At 38.1% G+C, this 20,170-nt stretch overlaps 1 protein-coding gene and 1 pseudogene across 4 annotated transcripts in view; one reads left to right on the forward strand and one right to left on the reverse strand.

The window, feature by feature from the left end:
* ANKIB1 (ankyrin repeat and IBR domain containing 1) overlaps positions 1-20,170 on the reverse strand; it is a 180,876-nt gene that overhangs the window by 48,744 nt on the left and 111,962 nt on the right. The window lies entirely within an intron of this gene.
* LOC142456472 (nuclear cap-binding protein subunit 2 pseudogene) lies at positions 4,216-4,953 on the forward strand (annotated as a pseudogene).

Below are 20,170 nucleotides of genomic sequence, written 5' to 3' on the forward strand. Positions count from 1 at the left end.
TAATGAAACAGTAAAGATAAATTTAAAAATAAATTCATCTGAGGAACAAAATAGTAATAGCAAATAAATACCTGGGCATTTATTTCTATCAAATTTTAAAAAACAGAATTTAAACATTTTAAAGATCTGATTGAATGAAGCTTTCAATATCTAACGAAGTCAATATCCTAAGTGATTTCTACTAATAATCAAAAGAGATGACACCCATCTCTTTTGGAATTTGTTAAATTCATATTCATGTAGGTTTTAATTTCCCTTTTAACTCTTTCAAGGAAAAGATCTATTTTTGCAATTGACTTCACCGATGTCAAGTTGTAAATGACTATCTAGCTCAAAACTAACATGTCAAAATGCCAAAATAATAACATTCTAAAAATCATTTGATAAGTAACTTGAAGGAACAATTAAGGAGATCATGGCTATAAATAAAAGCTATATTGAATTATTAACTTTATATTAAGTGAACTGTGTTTAGCCCAAGTGAGCATGATAATATAAAGGGCAGAAAAATAAAAACTTAAGCTTCCTCCTCTTTTCTTTTCATCTAATACACTCCATTTTTGTAGTTAGAAGCTCCATGTATTACCCACGATGCCACCAGAGTGCCTCTTATCCTCCATTTTGATAGACATTTTACATGTATGATTTTGTTCTTCCCAACAAACTTCAATATATTAGGTGAAGAAAGTAAGAGTCAGGGAAGTTAAATAATGTATACAAGCTCGCATCTTGTAGAAAAATCTTCCCCGACCCCCACCAAACCATTTTATTAGGAGATAATCCAGACATCATACCACTCCATAGTTAAATCATATCAAGCTGTGTTGTACAATCGCTACCATAATCAGTACAATGTCTGTTATTCTAAAGTGTGCCTTCTTCCCACTGTAGCAAACTTTTTCTCAAGGCGATTACAGGGTAAATTGTTCACTGTAGGCCCATCCCATAAAATTTTATAGCTAAAATACAAATAGCTATGGACATCTACTACACAGCTATCCCCGCCCCCACCTACTCCTCTACACCCCTCCCCCACTCCCAATCACATACAGTTAGTGCATTTGGTGGTGTATCAGGATACTATGACTTAAACATAGAAATACATGGGGAGACCTGACTATATCCAAACATTACGAGGGGTACCCCCTAAAACACAATTTTTTCAAAGCTATATACTTAATATTTTAACAAAACAACCTTATAGACTTCAAAGTACTCTCCATTACACTTAGTACATTTTTCAAATCTGCGATTCCATTCTTGGAAACATTTTTCAAACTCATTTGTTTGGATGGCTGACAGCACATCCCTCATTTTTTTCTTCACCCCTTTGACATCAAATCACTATCCTTTCGTGTTCCCTCTTATTCACCAAAACAAAAAGTCACAGGGAGCAAAGTCAGGAGAATAAAGTGAGTGGGCAAGAGAGGTATGTTGTTTTTTTGGTCCAAAATTGGTGCAAAGATGGCTGCATAAGGAGGTGCACTGTCATGGTGGCAAATGAGTCCTGCCATCTACCACAAATCAGACCTTTTTTTGGTCACACACTGTTAATTTTTTCAGAACCTCTAAGTACAAAGCTTGATTAATAGACTGATCTGGTAGAATGAACTTAAATGCATAATACCCCTCCCATAAAAAATGAAACATGTTTTGATCTTTGATTTCACTTGAGTTTTTTGGGGGTGAGGTGACAATGTCATCTTTCATTGGCTTGATTGGGTTGAACTTGGAAAAATAGCACAAAGTCTCATCACCAGTAATGGCCCTGGGAAAAACGTCTGGGTCACTTCAGAGAGATGATCTTTCAAAGCATGGCATGTTTCCACTGGACACTTTTTTCCTGGTCAGTCAGAACCTGAGGCACAAATATTTGTAACAACCCTTCTCATTCCCAAATCTTCCATTAAAATTCACCCAACAGAGCTCCAAGATAGTCCAGATAACTTTCCCATCTCTTCCATTGTCCATTGTTGGGCTTCAAGCACAGTGCACAAATTTTGTTAACATTTTCATTGGTTCAGGAACTTGATGGACTCCAGAATGAGGTTTGTCATCAATCGACACTTCACTTTTTGTGAAATGAGAAAAATACTCATACACTTTTGAGTTTTTCTCATAGCGCTGTCCTTGGAAGCTGTGTTCAACATCACAACCATTTGTGTGGCATTTTCTCAGAGCAGAAAACATTTCACAGCCACACACTGTTCTCTTAAATCGGTCATCACAAAAGAAACGAGGTTCGAGCAAAACTGCTTTTATGAAAAAATTCACTGAACAGAGAGAACCTTCCCAGGGGATGCCACTAGATGCACGTAGTTCCTTGCTTGGTGGGCAAGGGGGTGGTGGGAGATGTGTACTACAAAAGCTCCACCTAGTGGAGCTTTTCTTTAGTTTTTTTTTTTTTTTGGTACCCTTCTTGTATAGTGTAGGGTAACGGTTCACAACCCCTTTGGGGGTCGAACAACCCTTTCACAGGGGTCACCCAATTCATAAAAGTAGCAAAATTACAGTTATAAAGTAGCAAGGAAATAATGTTGTGGTTGGGGGTCATCACAACATGAGGAACTGTATGAAAGGGTTACGGCATGAGGAAGGTTGAGAACCACTGGTCTAGGATGCTGCAGTTGCTGGGTTCAGAGTACAAATGTAGAGAAAAAGGAACAAATGGAAAAACTTCGTATGCATGCATTCCATTCAAAGTTAAATGAACCGCAGTTCTTAGCATACTCAGCGTCTTATAACAGTATTTAGGTCCATTAAACAACAGTTCACTTTCTTGCTGTACAGCTGATTACCACTCTAAGTCCTGCACCCTTCACACATTGCACTAGAAACCTTCATTTTTACTACAACTATTAATTTATACACACACACATTTATATTTCCTACAAATACCTACTACTTTTTAAAAATCATTTTATTAGGGGCTCAGACAACTCTTATCACAATACATAACATTAATTGTGTAAAGCACATTTGTACATTCGTTGCCCTCATCATTCTCAAAACATTTGTTCTCCACGTAAGCCCCTGGCAACTGCTTGTTTTCCCCACTCCTTCCTCCCTCATGAACCCTTGATACTTTATAAATTATTTTGTCATATCTTACACTTTCCAACGTCTCCCTTCACCCACTTTTCTGTCCCCCAGGGAGGATGTTATATGTAGATTATAGATCCTTGTAATAGGTTCCCCCTCTAGACCCCACCCTCACTCCATACTCCCAGTATGGACACTCTCACCACTGTTCCTAAAGGGATCATCCGTCCTGGGATTCCCTGTATTTCCAGATGCAAATTAGCAAAGGGTGGGGGCTCATTTTGGATCATGAACTTTTCCCCCCAATTGTTTAAATTATGAATCAGCATCCCAAATTAACCTTCAGCAGCTCAGTTGAACTCTTCTCCCTCTTGTGGGTTACTATAAGTCATTATATCAGTTAACACCCAGGCCTCAGTCTGGTACTTTCTCTTCCCTCCTTACCCTCCTGTCTGTAGCCATCTCTAAAATTTGTTCCTTGGTATGAATGACTCTCTTGTTTTCATATTTTTTTTCACCTGTAATTGTGGTCTCATAATATTGATACTTTTGTAATTGAGTAATCTCACTCTGCATCATGGTTTCGAGTCTTCCATTGTGTGTATGTATTAGAGTTTCTTCATCTATTCTTCTGGTGAGCATTCAGGTAGTTCCCACCTACTTGCTATTGTAAACAGTGCTGCAATGAACATAGATATGCATATGTCTGTTCTGCTTCTTTAAGCTACATACCCCAAAAGAAGATTGCTGGATTATATGGAATTTCTACTACCAGTTGTTTTATATGGCACCTTATCACTGTCTGCAGTGGGTTGTATATATTTACAGTCCTGCTAGCAGTGCGTGAGGGTTCGAATCTCTATGGAACCTATCCAACATTTGTAAATGCATGGATATACAAGGTATATTATTTTTAAAGCAGACCCTTTTATTATTTCCTTGCTTATTCTTGACATCGATTTTACCTCTATCAGTAAATTCATTATAACCAAATATATCTTCCCTCAGTTTTACAGGCTTATCTAATTATATAAATATATACAAACACAAGCACATACAGTGGTTTTCTCGCTATTGTTTTTATATAAATAAAAGACTAAAAAAGAGGACTTGATGCAAAGGGCTTAAGTTGACAGCAAATGCTTTGAAAATGATTAGGGCGGTTCTGCAGCCGCTGGAGCCTGGGCGCCGTCGTCCGCGTCGCCCCACGATGTCCGGGGGCCTCCTGAAGGCGCTGAGAAGCGACTCCTACGTGGAGCTAACCGAGTACCGGGACCAGCACTTCCGGGGTGATTATGAGGAGCAAGAAAAATTACTGAAGAAAAGCTGTACTCTGTATGTTGACAACCTGTCCTTTTACACCACTGAAGAACAAATCTATGAACTCTTCAGCAAAAGTGGTGACAAAGAAAATCACCATGGGCCTGGATAAAGTGAAGAAAACGGCATGTGGATTCTGTTTTGTAGAATACTATTCAAGATCAGATGCAGAAAACGCCATGCGATACATAAACGGAACTCGTCTGGATGACCGAATGATTCCAACAGACTGGGACGCGGGCTTTACGGAAGGCAGACAGTATGGCCGAGGGCGCTCGGGGGGCAGGTCCGAGACGAGTACCGGCAGGACGATGACGCTGGGAGAGGTGGCTACGGAAAACTGGTACAAAACCCACAAGGGAACAAGCCACTCCTCTGAGGAAGATCGGGGCCAAGGTCTACAAAGCAAACCCAACTTCACCAAGTTTCTTCAGTCTGTTACTGAGCTGGAAGCATCTTTGTGGGTTTCGTCTCTGAACATTATTAAAGGACAGAAATCTAAAAGAATGTCTTTAATTTTAGTCTTTTAAGAATCTTGGCCATGTCTCATATTACCAGAATGTTTTTCTACTAGTCAAAACTTGTTCCTTGAATACCAATTGGATATATGATGTAGATTAGTCTGTCAAAACGTCATTTTTAGGGTAGTTGGACAAATTTCATTTTGCTTTACCATGTTTATAATACAGATTCATAATACCAACTTGGGTATGGAAGTTTTTTACGTTTGCATGCCATAAAGTTTAATGGGGATATGCTATTCAGTATAAACATTTCCTGTTTTCTAAATAAAGAACAGATATGGGGATAAAAAAAGAAAATGATTAGGGCAAAGAATGTACGATGTGCTTTATACAATTGATGTATGTATATGTATGCATTGTGATGAGTTGTATGAGTCCCTAAAAAAATGTTTTTTTAAAAAAAGACAGACTATATAAACTTTGTATGCTTTTCCTACTTAAGCAACTTCCTGGAAATCTCTTAAAGTAGGCTAGTCTAACATTAACTCTTTTTTCAAGTGTCTATAATATTATGTTAATGAAGGAGCCCTGGGGGCAGTCAGGTAATCATTGGATTGCTAACCAGAGTCAGCAGTTCAAACCCACCAGATGCACCACAGGAGAAAGTTGACGTTATCTGTTCTTGTAAAGATTTACCATCCTTAGAAACCCTATACACTGTCAAAGTCACTAAGAACTAACCCAATGGCAGCAGACTTTTGGTTATATATTAGTGAACTGTGTGGAATGAGTTATCAATCATATTTACTTAAATATTCATTGCTTTGCTTAAAGCTACTTGCCACTAAAAGTGCTGTAAATTTACCAGTACACACAAGTCCTCCAAAAGTCCATAGCAAAATTCTATTGTCTTTTCTATTTTCTACAAACTTTTGAAAGGCATGGATAAATACATATTGATGTTTATATTCCTTGGGGATAAATTATCTGGAATAGGAATAATGAGTTTAAAGAAACATAATTTTGAAAGACAATGGTAGGTGATTTCCAAAAAGACTATAACAATATATATTTCTGTTTCCAATGAAAGGCTGTACCTTTTTCCTTCTCCAGAGTAATTCCTTTAAATATTTGAAAAGTGATAGTTCCCTATTTTAATTTGCATTTCCTTGACAATGACGGAATTTGAGTATGTTTTCAGGGTTTTTTTGGGCTTATTTAGATTTTTGGTAAGTTACCTATCCATATAATTTTCCTACTGGGCTATTTACCAATTTCTTATTAATATATACTAATATATCCTGTATAATGATACTTTTCCCAAACAAAATTTTTTTTTGTATTTTGACTTTATATTGATGGCATCTAAAATATAAAAATTAAGACCGTCTAATACAACTACCTTTTGTTTAGACCCTAAGGATTTTGTCCTAGGAACCCAGGGGTTTTTCTCTGTTTGAGTTAGTGTAGGTCTCCTGGATCTTCTCTAAGACTGACTGACTGAGTCTACGTCTCTTATTCAAACTTAATTTTATTCCAGATGGCTTCCAATCATAGTAGCACCATTTATTAAATTATCTTTCCTTTTCTCATTAGATTATCATTTGCATTATAAATTAAATTCTCAAATATACTAGGATCCGTTTTGAATTCTCCTACCCCAAAGGTCTGTTTGTCAAGATTCTGATAAACCTTCAGTGACTTATCAAGTATTCTCTTTTCCAGTCTAAAGCACTCTGATAGGTAGGTTTATTGTGCCAACTTGACCAATAAGAACTTGTGGGATTAATAGTCATAGTGTAATTGGAGGCCTGGCAAGCCTGCCCCCCCTCCCCGCTTGCTCTCTGGTGATTGGATCAGCAATGTGGCTGCCTTAGCTAGTTCTCTGCCTCAAATTGTGAGCTCCACTACCACTGGGACACCCAACCCGTGAATCATGTTGCTAGAGCTTGAGGTTCCTTTGAGACCTGCTATACCATGCTGCTGGTGCATATATCTCTCGAGCTTGGAACAGTCAGACCCTGTTGTTTGGCTGACAGTTGGTGACCATCCTGTTGTTTGCTGCCTGAGGCCGGACTGCCTGTATTGCTGTACTGAAGACTCAGCTGTCTGTTTCCTTGACCTTGAACCAGTTGTACCTGTCAGTTGAAGGTCTTCTAGTAAATTAATTGTTCAACAGAAGTGAGTTGAACTCAGTCTTCTATAATGCTCTGTGGACTAATTGGCTGTTATATTCCTTTGTGCTGTATCTATCTATCTATCTATCTATCTATCTATCTATCTATCTATCTATCTATCTATCTATCTATCTATCTATCTAAAATCGTAAGTGTCCTGGTTTTGTTTCTCTAGAGAACCCTTGTGTTGTGTCCAACACAAGCACTCTCCTTCACTGAAATCAAATGAGTCCAACTGGAATCTCTCCAACTGTCAGAAAGGAGAAGAGAGGCTGACTAGGTGGGCTGGGGGTTACCACCTAGACCTAACAATAGTTTCAGAGTTCAGGGAGACAGAACCTATTTACCAAAGGGTGAGAATGGTTCCATCATTTGAGACCCACACGGGCTATCTTTAGGACCAAGAAGAAAAAAATACTTAAAGCACAGGTAAAATAAAATTTTTAGAAACCAGAACTTTCTGATTATTAAAATATGTCATTAAGCTCTCTTTATATAAAGAAACAAGAAGTGCAGCAAATCATACTAAGGAAAGCTGGAGAAGGGGTTAAAGTTGAAAGTGTATGTTAGAATATTGAAAAATGATAAAACACAGAAAGTAGAATTGGTTCACAAATAGGAGAAAGATGAGGCTTTCTACTCCCATAAAGAGTTACTCTCGTAAACCTAGAGGCAGTTCTACCTTGTCCTAGGGGGTCACTATGAACCAGAATAACTCAATGCAGTGAGTTCAGTTTGGGGTTTTTGGTTCATTAAAAAACTAAAGTGAGCAAATGAATACATACGTATTTATGGAAAATTCAAGATGAACAAACTTCAATTGAGAAGGGATAAAATAATAGTAGAAGAGTTAAAAGACTAAGAAAATGAAATGTTTTTCGAAGTGAAAAACAGTAGAGCTAATAGCATATTGCAATCTATTAGGCTCCATCAGTACTCCCGAGTTTAACTTAAAATACGTATCGAATAAATATCTGGTTGAGTAAACAAATGGAAGTAAACCAATATGCCATTACTATTAAAATCTGGATAAAGTAGGTAGCATTCTAGGTAACTGTATATGACTAAAACTGAAGAAATCATGGAAAGGTAATAAACTTAAATCAACTCAAACTGAAAAAAAATTATTGCTTTAAAAAGTTCAGGGTTCATTTAATAATCAAGTTTAAAAATATTAAATAATTCTGTGATTTGTTAGCATAAAGAAAATTTCTTTTTGCAAAACTAGTATAAAATATCAGATAGCAAAATCCAATTTCACTTATATTTCATGACCTCGTATCTGATATCCCTAGCAGTTAGTGAGTTAAAATGAATAATTATAATTATAATATAGGTACCTCAAAAATACATTAGTTTACAAATACTTTTGACTTAAAAAAAACCTTTGACATATTCAACTTAGTTATTTCACAGAAATATCTAATTTTAATATTTTTAACAGTAAACACAGGAAGACATACAAGGCTAGCATCTGCCTTTTTGTAAGCTTACTTTACAATTCAAGTACATGGAAACTTGGTATCTGGGAACATTTGCTGTAAATTTGACAAAGAGAATACTGAAAGTCAAATGGATGCTGGTTAAGAGAGCTTTTATTGTGTGATAATGCTGCCTAAATCTAAATAAAAGTATTATATAACCAAGTACAGTATGACTTATGAGGGGGAGGAGTACCCCCCCAAAAAACTGGAATTGTGTTAGCCAGAACGGAGCTTTCTTAGTATGTATTTTTCCCAGTTGCTCTGAGTCAGTTCACCCAGTGGCATCTCCTGAGAAGGTTCTCTGGTCACTGTGAGTTTTTTCGTAAAAGCTCTTTTGCTTGAACCTCATTTTTTGTCACGGCCGATCTAACCCTATAACGCTGAGCGCGACGTTTTTGTAACATTTAATTAAAACGTATCTGATACTGAAATTATAACGTTTTTTGGAGCCGATGAAGATGTTGACTAAATCGTCACACTTTACAAATGTATACCGCTAGTCACGTGTTTTAGCGGCAAAATGCTTGATTAGCTGCACGTTTTGACAGATGGTGAGTTTGAGGTTAAGTGGTCGTTTTCATTCAGTGAAACGAATCATTTTCAATCTAGTGAAGTTTTAGTGTTGATATTTTTAATATATGTTCATGAAACTGCAGTTTTTATGTCAAAGGTGTAATACTCATAAAAACCTTATTTTATATATTTCCGCTTTTTCAAAACATAACGAATTCATTATGTTCGTCTTTTGGCTTGACGGTGACAAAAACTACCACAGCATGAATTGATTTGTCTTATGGAAAATGGCAAATTTATGACCTAGGTGGAATCGGTGCAGACTCAGACAAGGAACCAGATGCTAATATGGATGAAACTGTAAATAAAATGTGTATTATATTTAAAATTTTTTATTTTACAATATAAAATTTTATTGCTATTCAAACTATTTTGATAACAATATTTTTTCCCATGATAAGAAATGATATACTCCTGATTATTCTGATTTGGATGAACTAGAAGACCTCTTAGTTAGTAATGGTAATACTAATGAAGATGAGTTCAGTTGTTGAAGTTGAAGAATCAATTTCAATAACTACAAGTTCAAAGTCATCTACATCAAGAAATAGAAGAATTTCTGGTGGCACATTTATGGAGATGGTACAGGTAGACTTATGCCTCATTGGTTAGGACAAATAGATTCTTCTGTGGTAGTAAACGTCCTGTCCTGTTGAATATTTTAGACATTTTTTTCTCGAAGGATATCATTACTCATATTGTCAAGCAATCAAAGCTTTATGCAATCAAGCAAAATCCCAATAAACCTCTTGCACTGAGTAGCCAGGAACTTGAGCAATTTTTGGGTACACTGCTTGCTATGCCGATGGTGAAGCTCTATTGGAAGAGCACACTAAACTGTCCTATTGAATCGGTAGTGATAAGTAGACACAGCTGGGAAGATATCAAGTCCAAGATTCACTTCAATGATAATTCACAAATTCCCAAAGTCTGCAAGATTTCAAAATGAGCATCGCCGAAGCTCTTCTTCTTGAAGGAAAAAGTAATAGACCAACAAAAAGAGGCAGACCTTCTACTAGCTTTACTGATGTTGAGTTTGCTGACAAAAAGAGAAGAGGTCCTGCCACCAAAAGTATCTCTGGAAGAGATACCCGTTTGGATGGTCTTCACCATTGCCCTGAGGCCACAAACAGAGGAAGATGCAGATATGTAAATTGCAAGAGTGCACCAGTATTTTTCTGCAGCAAATGCAAAGTTCATCTTTGTATCACAAAAGAAACAATTGTTTTGTTTAATTTCACACTAACTAAAATTATAAACAAATAGTTTGTATTATATTTTATAAATAAAATGTTTTCAGTTTGTTTTTTAATTTAATAATAAAATAAGATGAAAAATAATATAGAAACGAAGGTGCATTTTTTAATTCTTGTATTCTAAATCCATGGACGAATGTTAAGATTTGGTTACATTTTAAAAAACTGCAAATTTTATATTAATTTTTAATATATTTTGGTTGTTATATATATTGATAACTATGAAAGTAAAGAAAAACAAAAAAGATTTTTCCTGAAATTAAAAATTCAGGCATTATACGGTTAAGAGAACAGCATACAGCTGTGAAATTTTGTTTCCAGCTCAGGAAAAATGCTGCAGAAACTGTTGTGATGTTGAACACAGTTTATATGGAGAAGTGGGATGGGAAAAACTCAAAGTGTACCAGTGGTTTTCTTGCGTTGAAAGAGGTGAAATGTTGAGTGATGGATGGCAAATCTCCTGGATGTCCACCAACTTTCCAAATGGATGAAAATGTCAATTTGTAGAATATTTGCTGTGTGTTCCACCAGGTCAGAGGTTCTGAAAAGATTGTCTTAACCGTGTGACAAAAAAGGCCTGATATCTGGCAGTTGGGGGACTCGTTTGCTACCACAACAATGCACCTGCTCACGTAGCCATCTCAGTGTGTCAGTTTCTGGTGAACAAACAAATCCCCAGCATGCTTTTCTTGTTCCACCCACTTTACTCACCTGACCTCGCTCCTTGCAACTTTTTGTTTCCGTGAGTGAAGAGGAACATGAAAAGTCAGAGATTTGACAACTTAGAAGTGGTGAAGCCCAAAACAAGGGAGGGTACTTGTCAGCAATGCAACACGAGTATGAAAATGTTTCCAAGAATGGAATAGCAGAATTAACAAATGTAGTAAGTGTATTGGAGAGTTATTTGAAGGTGATAAGGTTGTTTTGTGAAAAAATTTGAATACACTAAAAAAATTTAAATACATAGCATTTGGGGAGGGAGAAAATATTCCAGGGCTTTTGGGTACCCCCTCAGATACCCCCAAAGCAAGCAAGACTTAATCTAGAATAAAAGAACAGTGTAGTATTAGGTAGGATATTTTTTATAATATCAATATATTAAAAAAAGTTTTTCAGTTTATCAAGATTTAGAAAATGTAAAAAATTATTCCTGAATTTTATAAAGAGCTTTTAAGCAGCAAAAAAGAATACTTCTTTAATATGAGATAGAAAACCTGTTTCAAATGAATAGTCTATTTCTTAATGCAAAATACAAGGGGCATTCTCAGGATTTCAATTATCATTTAGTTATTGATGCATTAAAAGAATCAACTTGCTGCCCAAATGATTCTGCGCTCTAGGTAATTTTTCCACTTGGATTTCTCAAAGCCCATTTGCATGGTATACAACAAGGAATAAACTGCTAATAGAATTCATTTCCATTTAGGCCAAGAAAAAGAAGCATTACCAACAACATTACATAAATGCACTAGATAATATAAGTAAAGTATAAGGGAAAGGTGGAAACAAGATTACAATTAGTTACAGATGTTATGATTAGCTTCTTGCTAAGTCAATGAAAACCACAAGGGAAACGTTGAATAAAATACACCGAATTCTATTTATGGTAATAGTGAAGTTCCTGTCATCCCAGTGCTCTCACAGATAATTGCAAATGTTGAACAAAAAATAAATCACACCTACGTGAAAGCATTAGAGAGCAATCAGAAGCACAGTAATAATTGCTATCTACAAGACATGTCAACAGTCAGCAAGAGGCTGGAGGTGTTAATACGAACATCAGAGACCGTGCTAATAATAATAAAGGACAATTTTATGACAAAAGAAATAGATCATAAAGGTGTATGAGCCTACTACCAGGGCTTCAAACTTCATAAAACTGACAACATTAAGAGGGAGACATATAAATTCACATTTATATATGGAGATTTCAACATTTCAGTAAATAATAAATCACTCTACAATACAAACTTAATCTACATTTATAGAATTCCACACTGAAAAACTACAGAATGTATTATTTGCAAATGGACAAGTACAGTCATCAAAAAAGACAAGCAAAGCCATTAAACAAATCTGAAGAAATTTCATTTTTCTTTTCTCTATTTCCCCTTTGCTCCCTTTCTCTCCCACCCCTGGTAACTAGCAACAAATGTCAATAGATTGAAATCTTATAATGTAAATGAATGAGAAATTATTACTAGTAAGCTACCCAGAAAAATCTCCTTAAAACCACATGCTTCCAACAACCAATGTACAAAAGAAAGAGAAATTGGAAAATACCTCATGTGCATGTTCATGAATATACAAAATAAGGTTTTGGCCTAAATGGAAAAAAGTACAACAGATATGAATGGTAAATCACAAAATAGAAATCTCCAGTAAACAGATACAAATATATTAAACCTCACTCACAAATAAGAAAAAACCCAGTTACCAAGTCAATTCTAACTCATAAGGACTCTAGAACCGAGAAAAATATTTTTAGACTTTTAATTTTTGGTAGGGGGTCGGGGAGACAAATAGCTCACTGCATGGAGACCATTTGCCCTCACAATAACCCTATAGGACAGGGTAGAACTGTGCCCATGAGGTTTCGAGATGATACCTCTTTATACGAGTAAAAGCTCCATCTTTCTCCCAATGGAATGGCTGGTGGTTTCGAACTTTTCACTCTGTGGTTGGCAGCCTAATGCATGATTTACTAAACCACCAGAGATCCGATTACAGGGCAGTCTCATCTTTTCACTACGGAGTGGTTAGTGGGCTTGAACCACCAACTTTGTGGGTAGAAGCCTAATGCTTAACTCCCAGTGCTATGAGGGCTCCTTTATAATTAATAAATGCAGTCTTAATTAAGAGCATATTCTTTTGGCTTGTCATTTCAATACAACGATTTTACCTTAAGAGATTAATAACTACATAATATATAATCTGAAGGTATTTATTATTTACAGTAACAAAAATATGGCACAAATGATCAAGAGTAGAAAAAACATGCTGTATAACCATATATTTATCTGTAAAGCTTTATATTGTATATTAATTTTATAAGTCACATATTCGTGTATCTGGAACAATCTTATTAAGAACAATGTTAATGTTCCTGTGTCAGTTTTCTTTTATATGCATGATATACTTTTAGAACCATAAAAATTGAGACATTTTTAGTATGAAAACTACAGAAAAAGTCATATTCAATTTTCCTTCCAGTAATCTATTTTACTATTTGAAAATTGTCAGAAAGTATGCATTTCATCATGTGCAAATCAGGAAGTAACTATTACATAATTTTCTATAATGTGTTGGTAGAGGCACATAGCAAATTATTTAATGGGGCTCTTCTCGTAACTCATGCCACATAAGTGTGAGTTCTTCCTGATGTTAGGAGGTGGGAGAAAATACTAATAGGATTCAGCTGAGTGCTTGAAACAGAATTCATTGAGATGGCCATCCTGCTGTATATAAAAAGGCCTCTCAGAGCAGGAGAGGGGCTCTCACGACCAGCGAGAGCCAGGAATGGAGCATGTCCTCTGGACCTGAGACGCCTGTGCAGTGAAGCACCTTGATCCAGGAATTAGCTGTGACATCAGAAGAGTAGCTGCAGCAGATCTGGAGCCAGAGCAGGGGACCTCCCAGGCCAAAGAGCAAGTAAAGCTGACTGCTTTGGGGCAATAGACTAGCTTGTGGAGCGGAGTAACTAGCTTGTGTAGCTGGGCTTACTCATTCATGACCGAGTCACTGTTCTTGGGAAAATGAAATTAAAATGTAATGGATTTTTTTCCCTCAAACTTTTTGAAGCCCCCTGGTTAACATCTCTATCTATCCAGTGGGATTCTCTTCCACCTTGTTTTCTTCAAAAGCCCTCTGGGTTCTGTCAAAATTTAAACTCGTGTTTCCTTTCAGTAATACCTTCTCGGTGAGTTGGTGAGAGAAAAATGCTAGTGTTAGATTTTTCTGTGGGCCAGTGAGTCACCCCAAATTCCACGGTCAGCTGTTTTACAGTGCATGCTGTTAGTCAAAAGAGACTCCTGTTCAGGTTTTGGCTTGATCATTACCAATTCAGTTCCACTGTGGGGGTAAAAATAGCTAAGTCTAGCATTGAAACGGCGTGTCATTTTTATACATGAACACAATTGCTCTCTTCAGATAGTCCACCAAGTACAGTCTGTTTTTGTGGTTGTCAGGTTGACTCCCCATTTACTTTCGGCACTGTGGAGGTACAGGTCATCAAAATGAAATTTTGGATACTTTGTGCCCTGCTGGTGTAGTGGTTAGGAGTTGGGCAGCTGCTAACTTCAAGGTCAGCAGTTCAAAACCACCAGCCGCTTTGCAGGAGAAAGAGGCGGCTTTCTACTCTTGTAAACATTTGTCTTGGAAACCCACAGGGGTAGTTCTACCCTGACCTTCTGGGTCACTATGCGTCAAAACCAGCTCGCTGTGAGTTTTTGGTGGTGAGCACCAATGTCGGTGCACTCACCAAGCATTTGTCACTATTCAAAAACTCACCACTGTTCTCGAGTTGTTTTGTCGGTTATTTCTTTAAATCTGTAAATTCTTTTGTGCTATGTAAAATTCCGATATCATCTTTGCTCAGGAATCATGTAGTGTCTGTTTTCAGTTGCCATCGGGGCTGATTCCTCTTGTAGTTTTTTAGCTCAGTGAGATTTTTTCTTTGCTTTAAAACTCTAACTGCAAATTGCAAGATTTATTTTTTCCTTTTACGAAGCCATTTCTGTAAACCCCAAAATTGCTATTTTGATGATTCAAAAGTACACAATGCATCACTATCTACAGCCCTTGTCTACAGATTTGAGTTATAAATCAATTCAATCGAATTGGTTCTCTGACTTACAGATCTCTGAAAAACTCAAAGGGTATAAGATGTAGGCTTTATTTCCTGATACTGAACCATGTGATGCAGTTCCTTATTGTTTACTCGGGATCAGTGGGCTCTGTGGTTATGGCGGATTCTGTCCTCCAGGGTGACTCACACTTACTCAAGTTGGCATTGCTGCCATCGCTTCTCCAGGGAAGCTGGGCACAGAGACCAATTAAAGGTAACATACTCTGCAGGTGTGTCCGGTATGCAGTTTACTCTGCAAAAGTGTGGAGTCGATGGACACGGAAAGGGATCTGGAGTGAATCCCAGCTTCATTACCACTCCACTTAGGTTCCCTTGACCATAGATGTCTGGGTTCATTTCCTTAATCCAGCTAGTTAATAGACGTTTGAAAGAGCAAGGTGTAAATTGGTAGGTCTGTGATGACTGCATTAGCAAATATAAGAAGGGGTTCAAAAAGTTTGTGAGAAACTTTCATTGCCTTAAGGAATTGATTTGGGGTTGAAAGTGATACTGAAACAGTACTTTCTACTCAGAACACTTACTGATAATACTTTTGATGTAAAATATTTTGTATTTTTCACTGTTAATTTTCTTTTAAATTTGCATAAGCTCCTTTTTAATGAACATATATGAAAATTCCTATTGATTGACTACTCTTTAACACTTCGTCTACTCGAAAAACAGATTTTTAGACTAATAGCAATTAAGAAAAATGGAATATAACACGGCTAGTTTGGTTGAGATAATATATATTTTGAAATAATACAAAGAATGAAGATATTTTAAAAGGTCCCAGTGTTTGAACCTTGTGACAAAACGGTCATATTTCAAAATTCAATGTAAATTTTTAATGTGTCAGCTTCCTCTTTTTCTTTTCATATGCTGTTATGTTTCTGGTTAATACTTCGTGAGAAGGGAGCTTGGTTGAACGTTAAAAGTCCTTTGAAATCTTGTATCCTATACACCCAAAATGAAATTTATGGTCATCAACTCAATCTTGCCCCTCAGTGACCCTATAGGACATGGTAGAACTGCCTCGGGAAGGGTGGGTGGGGATTTCAGAGATTATAACTCTTTTCAGGAGTAGAAAGCCAAGTCGTTCTTCTGCAAAGAGGCTGGTGAGTATGAACTGCTTACTTGTGGCTAGCATACTCATAACTAAATATCAGTCTTTCTTCTTTTGTTCATAAACTGTCTCATTTTGTCATTTCTTTCCCTTCCAACATCACTACCCAACAAAACCAGGCCCACATCACCTTACCACCTCTCTGATTTTCTTCCTCTAGGCTTTGTTCGTGTCAGTTTGTCTTGTATATGGCTACCAAATTAATCTTAAATATTATTTAATTTTGTTACTCCTACACTTCTCTTCAGTCTTTCAGGTGAAATCCTAGATGTATTCATGCCTTTAACGTTTATTTGAGCCTCTACGAGGTGCTGGATACAGGTAGCTGCTGTGAGTTGATATTAACAACAGAAGAATGATCTCGGGTCTATCGGGTGCCCGTTGGGCCCCAACTTACCAAAGAACTGACTCTCTTGTCCTTGCTGGCCCTCTGCTTTTTTTTTTCTTTTAAAAATCATTTTATTGGGGGCTCATGTAACTTAAAAAAATCATTTTATTGGGGGCTCATACAATTCTTATCACTATCCATATATACATCCATTGTGTCAAGCATATATGAAAATTTGTTGCCATCATCCTTCTCAAAACATTTGCCTTCCACTTGAGCCTTTGGTACCAGCTCATTTCTCCCCTCCCTCCCCGCTCTCCCATGAACCCTTCATAATTCATAAATTGTTATTATTTTATCATGTTACACTGTCTGATGTCTCCTCCTGCCCTCTACCATCCGCCCCCCCCCCCAGGGAGGAGGCTATACCTAGATTCTTGTAATCAGTTCCCCCTTTCTATCGCACATTCCCTCTACCCTCCAGGCATCGCCACTCTCAACAATGGTCCCGGAGGAGTCATCTGTCCTGGATTTCCTGTGTTTCCAGTTGCTATCTGTACCTATGTACATCCTCTGGTCTAGCCAGATTTGTAAGGTAGAATTGTGATCATCATAGTGGGAGGGGGAGTGAAGTATTTAAGAACTAGAGGAAAGTTATGTTTCTTCGTTGCTACCCTGCACCCTGACTGGCTCATCTCCTCCCCACAACGCTTTAGTAAGGGGGTGTCTGGTTGGCTGCTAATGGGCTTTGAGTCTCCACTCTGCACTCACACATTTACAATGATATGATTTTTTGTTCCTTGATACTTGATACCTGGTCCCTTTGACAGATCGTGGTCACACAGGCTGGTGTGTTTCTTCCATGTAGGCTTTGTTGATTCTGAACTAGATGGCCCCTTGTTTATCTCTGAGCCTCCAAGACCCCAGATCCTGTATCTTTTTTTAAAATTCATCCAAAGCCACACAACTACTACAGGGCAAGACTAGGATTCAAACATTGGTTTATCTAAGACAGCAATTCTCAACCTGTGGGTCGTGACCCTTTTGGGAGTTGAAGAACCCTTTCACAGGGGTTGCCTGATTCATAGCAGTAGAAAAATTACAGTTATGAAGTAGCAACAAAAATAATTTTATGGTTGGGGAAGTCACCATAATACGCGGAATTGTATTAAAGGAATTCCTCGTGACATGAGGAAGTTTGAGAACACTGCCTAAGAGATGGTGTTATAATTACTTAGCAACTAAGAACGTGAACTGTGATGTCCTAAGACCTAGGTGTGAATGCTGACCTGTCTTAGTTATGTGACCTTGGTCCTGTGACAGGGCTTCTTTGAGTTTTTCAGTCCCTCTAAATGCCCTTCTCTTAGACGGTGGCTGTGAGGATGAGATGAAATGACACCTACAGGGTGCTGATGGCCTTGCTTGGCACCCAGTGAGCTGTTAGGAATCTTCCAGAAAGCACTCACCTGTCAAAACCCCCCACAGGAGTGATGATTGGAAAGGCAGTCCTATAGGTTGTGTCATTTAGGTTACCAGGTTTGTGGTTCTCAACTCTAGCTTCCCATTAGAATCAGTTGTGGTGGGGGTAGGGTGGGGGCCGGGGAGGCTTTAATAACAATGATCTCTGAGTCCAGAGGAATTGAAGGAAAGGTTCTGCATTGTTTTATTCTTTTATCACTGGATTGGGTTATCCCACGGAGCTGATGGCTTTGAGAGTGAAACACTGACCACCAAACCTCTGTTTTCAATGTGACTGGTTTCTGAGTTTGTGTGTCCTGTAATGGTATCATTGTAAAGTCATATCTGTCACTTGAGAGTAATGACAATGGGGTCAGGGTGATAACCTAGCAGCCATGGACTCTGCCCCGAAGTGACACAACAAAGCACCTTTGTTGGGGTCAGGCCCAAGGTTGACAAGAGGGTTGAGAAATACAATAACATGCCAGGACTGGCAAAGAAGTCATACCTATAGGGTCGCTGGGACATGCACTAAGCTTGGGCTTCCCAGGGCTCTTCTCAGCTTGCCATTACCAGGGTTCATGTCTCTCAGAACAGCAGCTTCTGATTACCCTGTCCTGGCTTGAATGTGCGTCCTAATCATTAAGGTGTGTGTTGTTACTATTTTGAAGAAGAGACATCTGTACAGTATTTAACTGAAAAATGAGTAAAAATATATACCAGAGTGAGATGAGGCTATCTCTACTTTTAAGCTTTGTTTAGAAAGCAGACAAGGACAAAGAGACAAGGCCACCACCTCTTGCTTGGGTAACATTTCTTCCCCAGGCGCCCAGGTCACTGCTCTCTTCCTCTCTTCGGGATGACAATGGCAGAGCTCCTGAAATCACTGATCATCTTCTCATTTCGCAGAGCATGTCCTTGTTTTGCATGATCTATTCCCTTGGCCTAGAATTCCTTTACCCCAGCTCTGAGCTGCTGGATGCTAGTGTCTGGGAACGGCCTTTCCTGAGCACCTGAGCTAGAGTAGCCTCCCCTACTTCACTCCCATCCTCACCTAGCTACTTTCCATCCCTTCATCCTGTGGGTTTCCTCCATAGCAGTGACTCTAATTGTTACTTACTTTTTCTAAGGGAACCACCACGAGGCAGGGACCTGGTCTGATTTCCTTGCCATCTTACTGCCAGCATCTGGCACAGTATCTCGACCCTGTATCTTTTGATAGCTGGGAACCATCAGCTTTCTTCACCACATTTGCTTATGCACACGTTTGTCTTCATAGATCCTATCAGGAGGGTGGGCTCCCACTGATATGATTTTTAGTTCTTTGATGTCTGATAACTGGTCCCTAATACACCTCGTGGTCAGACAGACTGGTGTCCACGTGGGCTTTGATGCTTCTCAGCTAGATGGCCGCTTATTATCTGCAAGCCTTTAAGACCCCAGACACTATATCTATTCATAGTTGGGCACCATTAGCTTTCTTCACATTTGCTTATGCACACGTTTGTCTTCAGTGATCGTATCAGAAAGGTGGGCACGCACTGTTATGATTTTTAGTTCTTTGCTGTCTGATAACTGGTCCTTACTACACCTCGTGGTCACACAGGCTGGTGTGCTTCTTCCATGTGGGCTTTTATTCTCAGGTAGATGGCTGCTTGTTTATCTTCAAGCCTTTAAGACCCCAGACGCTATATCTTTTAATAGCTGGGCACCATCAGCTTTCTTCACCACATTTGCTTATGCACACATTTTTCTTCAGCAATCATGTCGGAAAGGTGTGCATCCGGGAATGCCAATTTAATAGAACGTGTTCTTGCACTGAGTACGTGCTTGAGTGGAGGTCCAACGTCCATCTGCTGCCTTAATACTAAACCTATAAATATATGCACATAGATCTGTTCCCCTACACTCTTATATAACTATATTTACATATGTACATTCCAGTCTTCAGACCCTTGTAAATACTCTTTGTCACCTAGTTCTTTCCTCTATTTCCTTATACTTTCCTCTTGTTCCACTATCATGCTCAGCCTTCATTTGGGTTTCAGTAATTTATCTCGGTGTCCTTGCTGAATCCGTACCAGGCCTCTCACACC

This window comes from Tenrec ecaudatus, chromosome 9, assembly GCF_050624435.1.
Source record: "Tenrec ecaudatus isolate mTenEca1 chromosome 9, mTenEca1.hap1, whole genome shotgun sequence".
Classification (NCBI taxonomy): domain Eukaryota; kingdom Metazoa; phylum Chordata; class Mammalia; order Afrosoricida; family Tenrecidae; genus Tenrec; species Tenrec ecaudatus.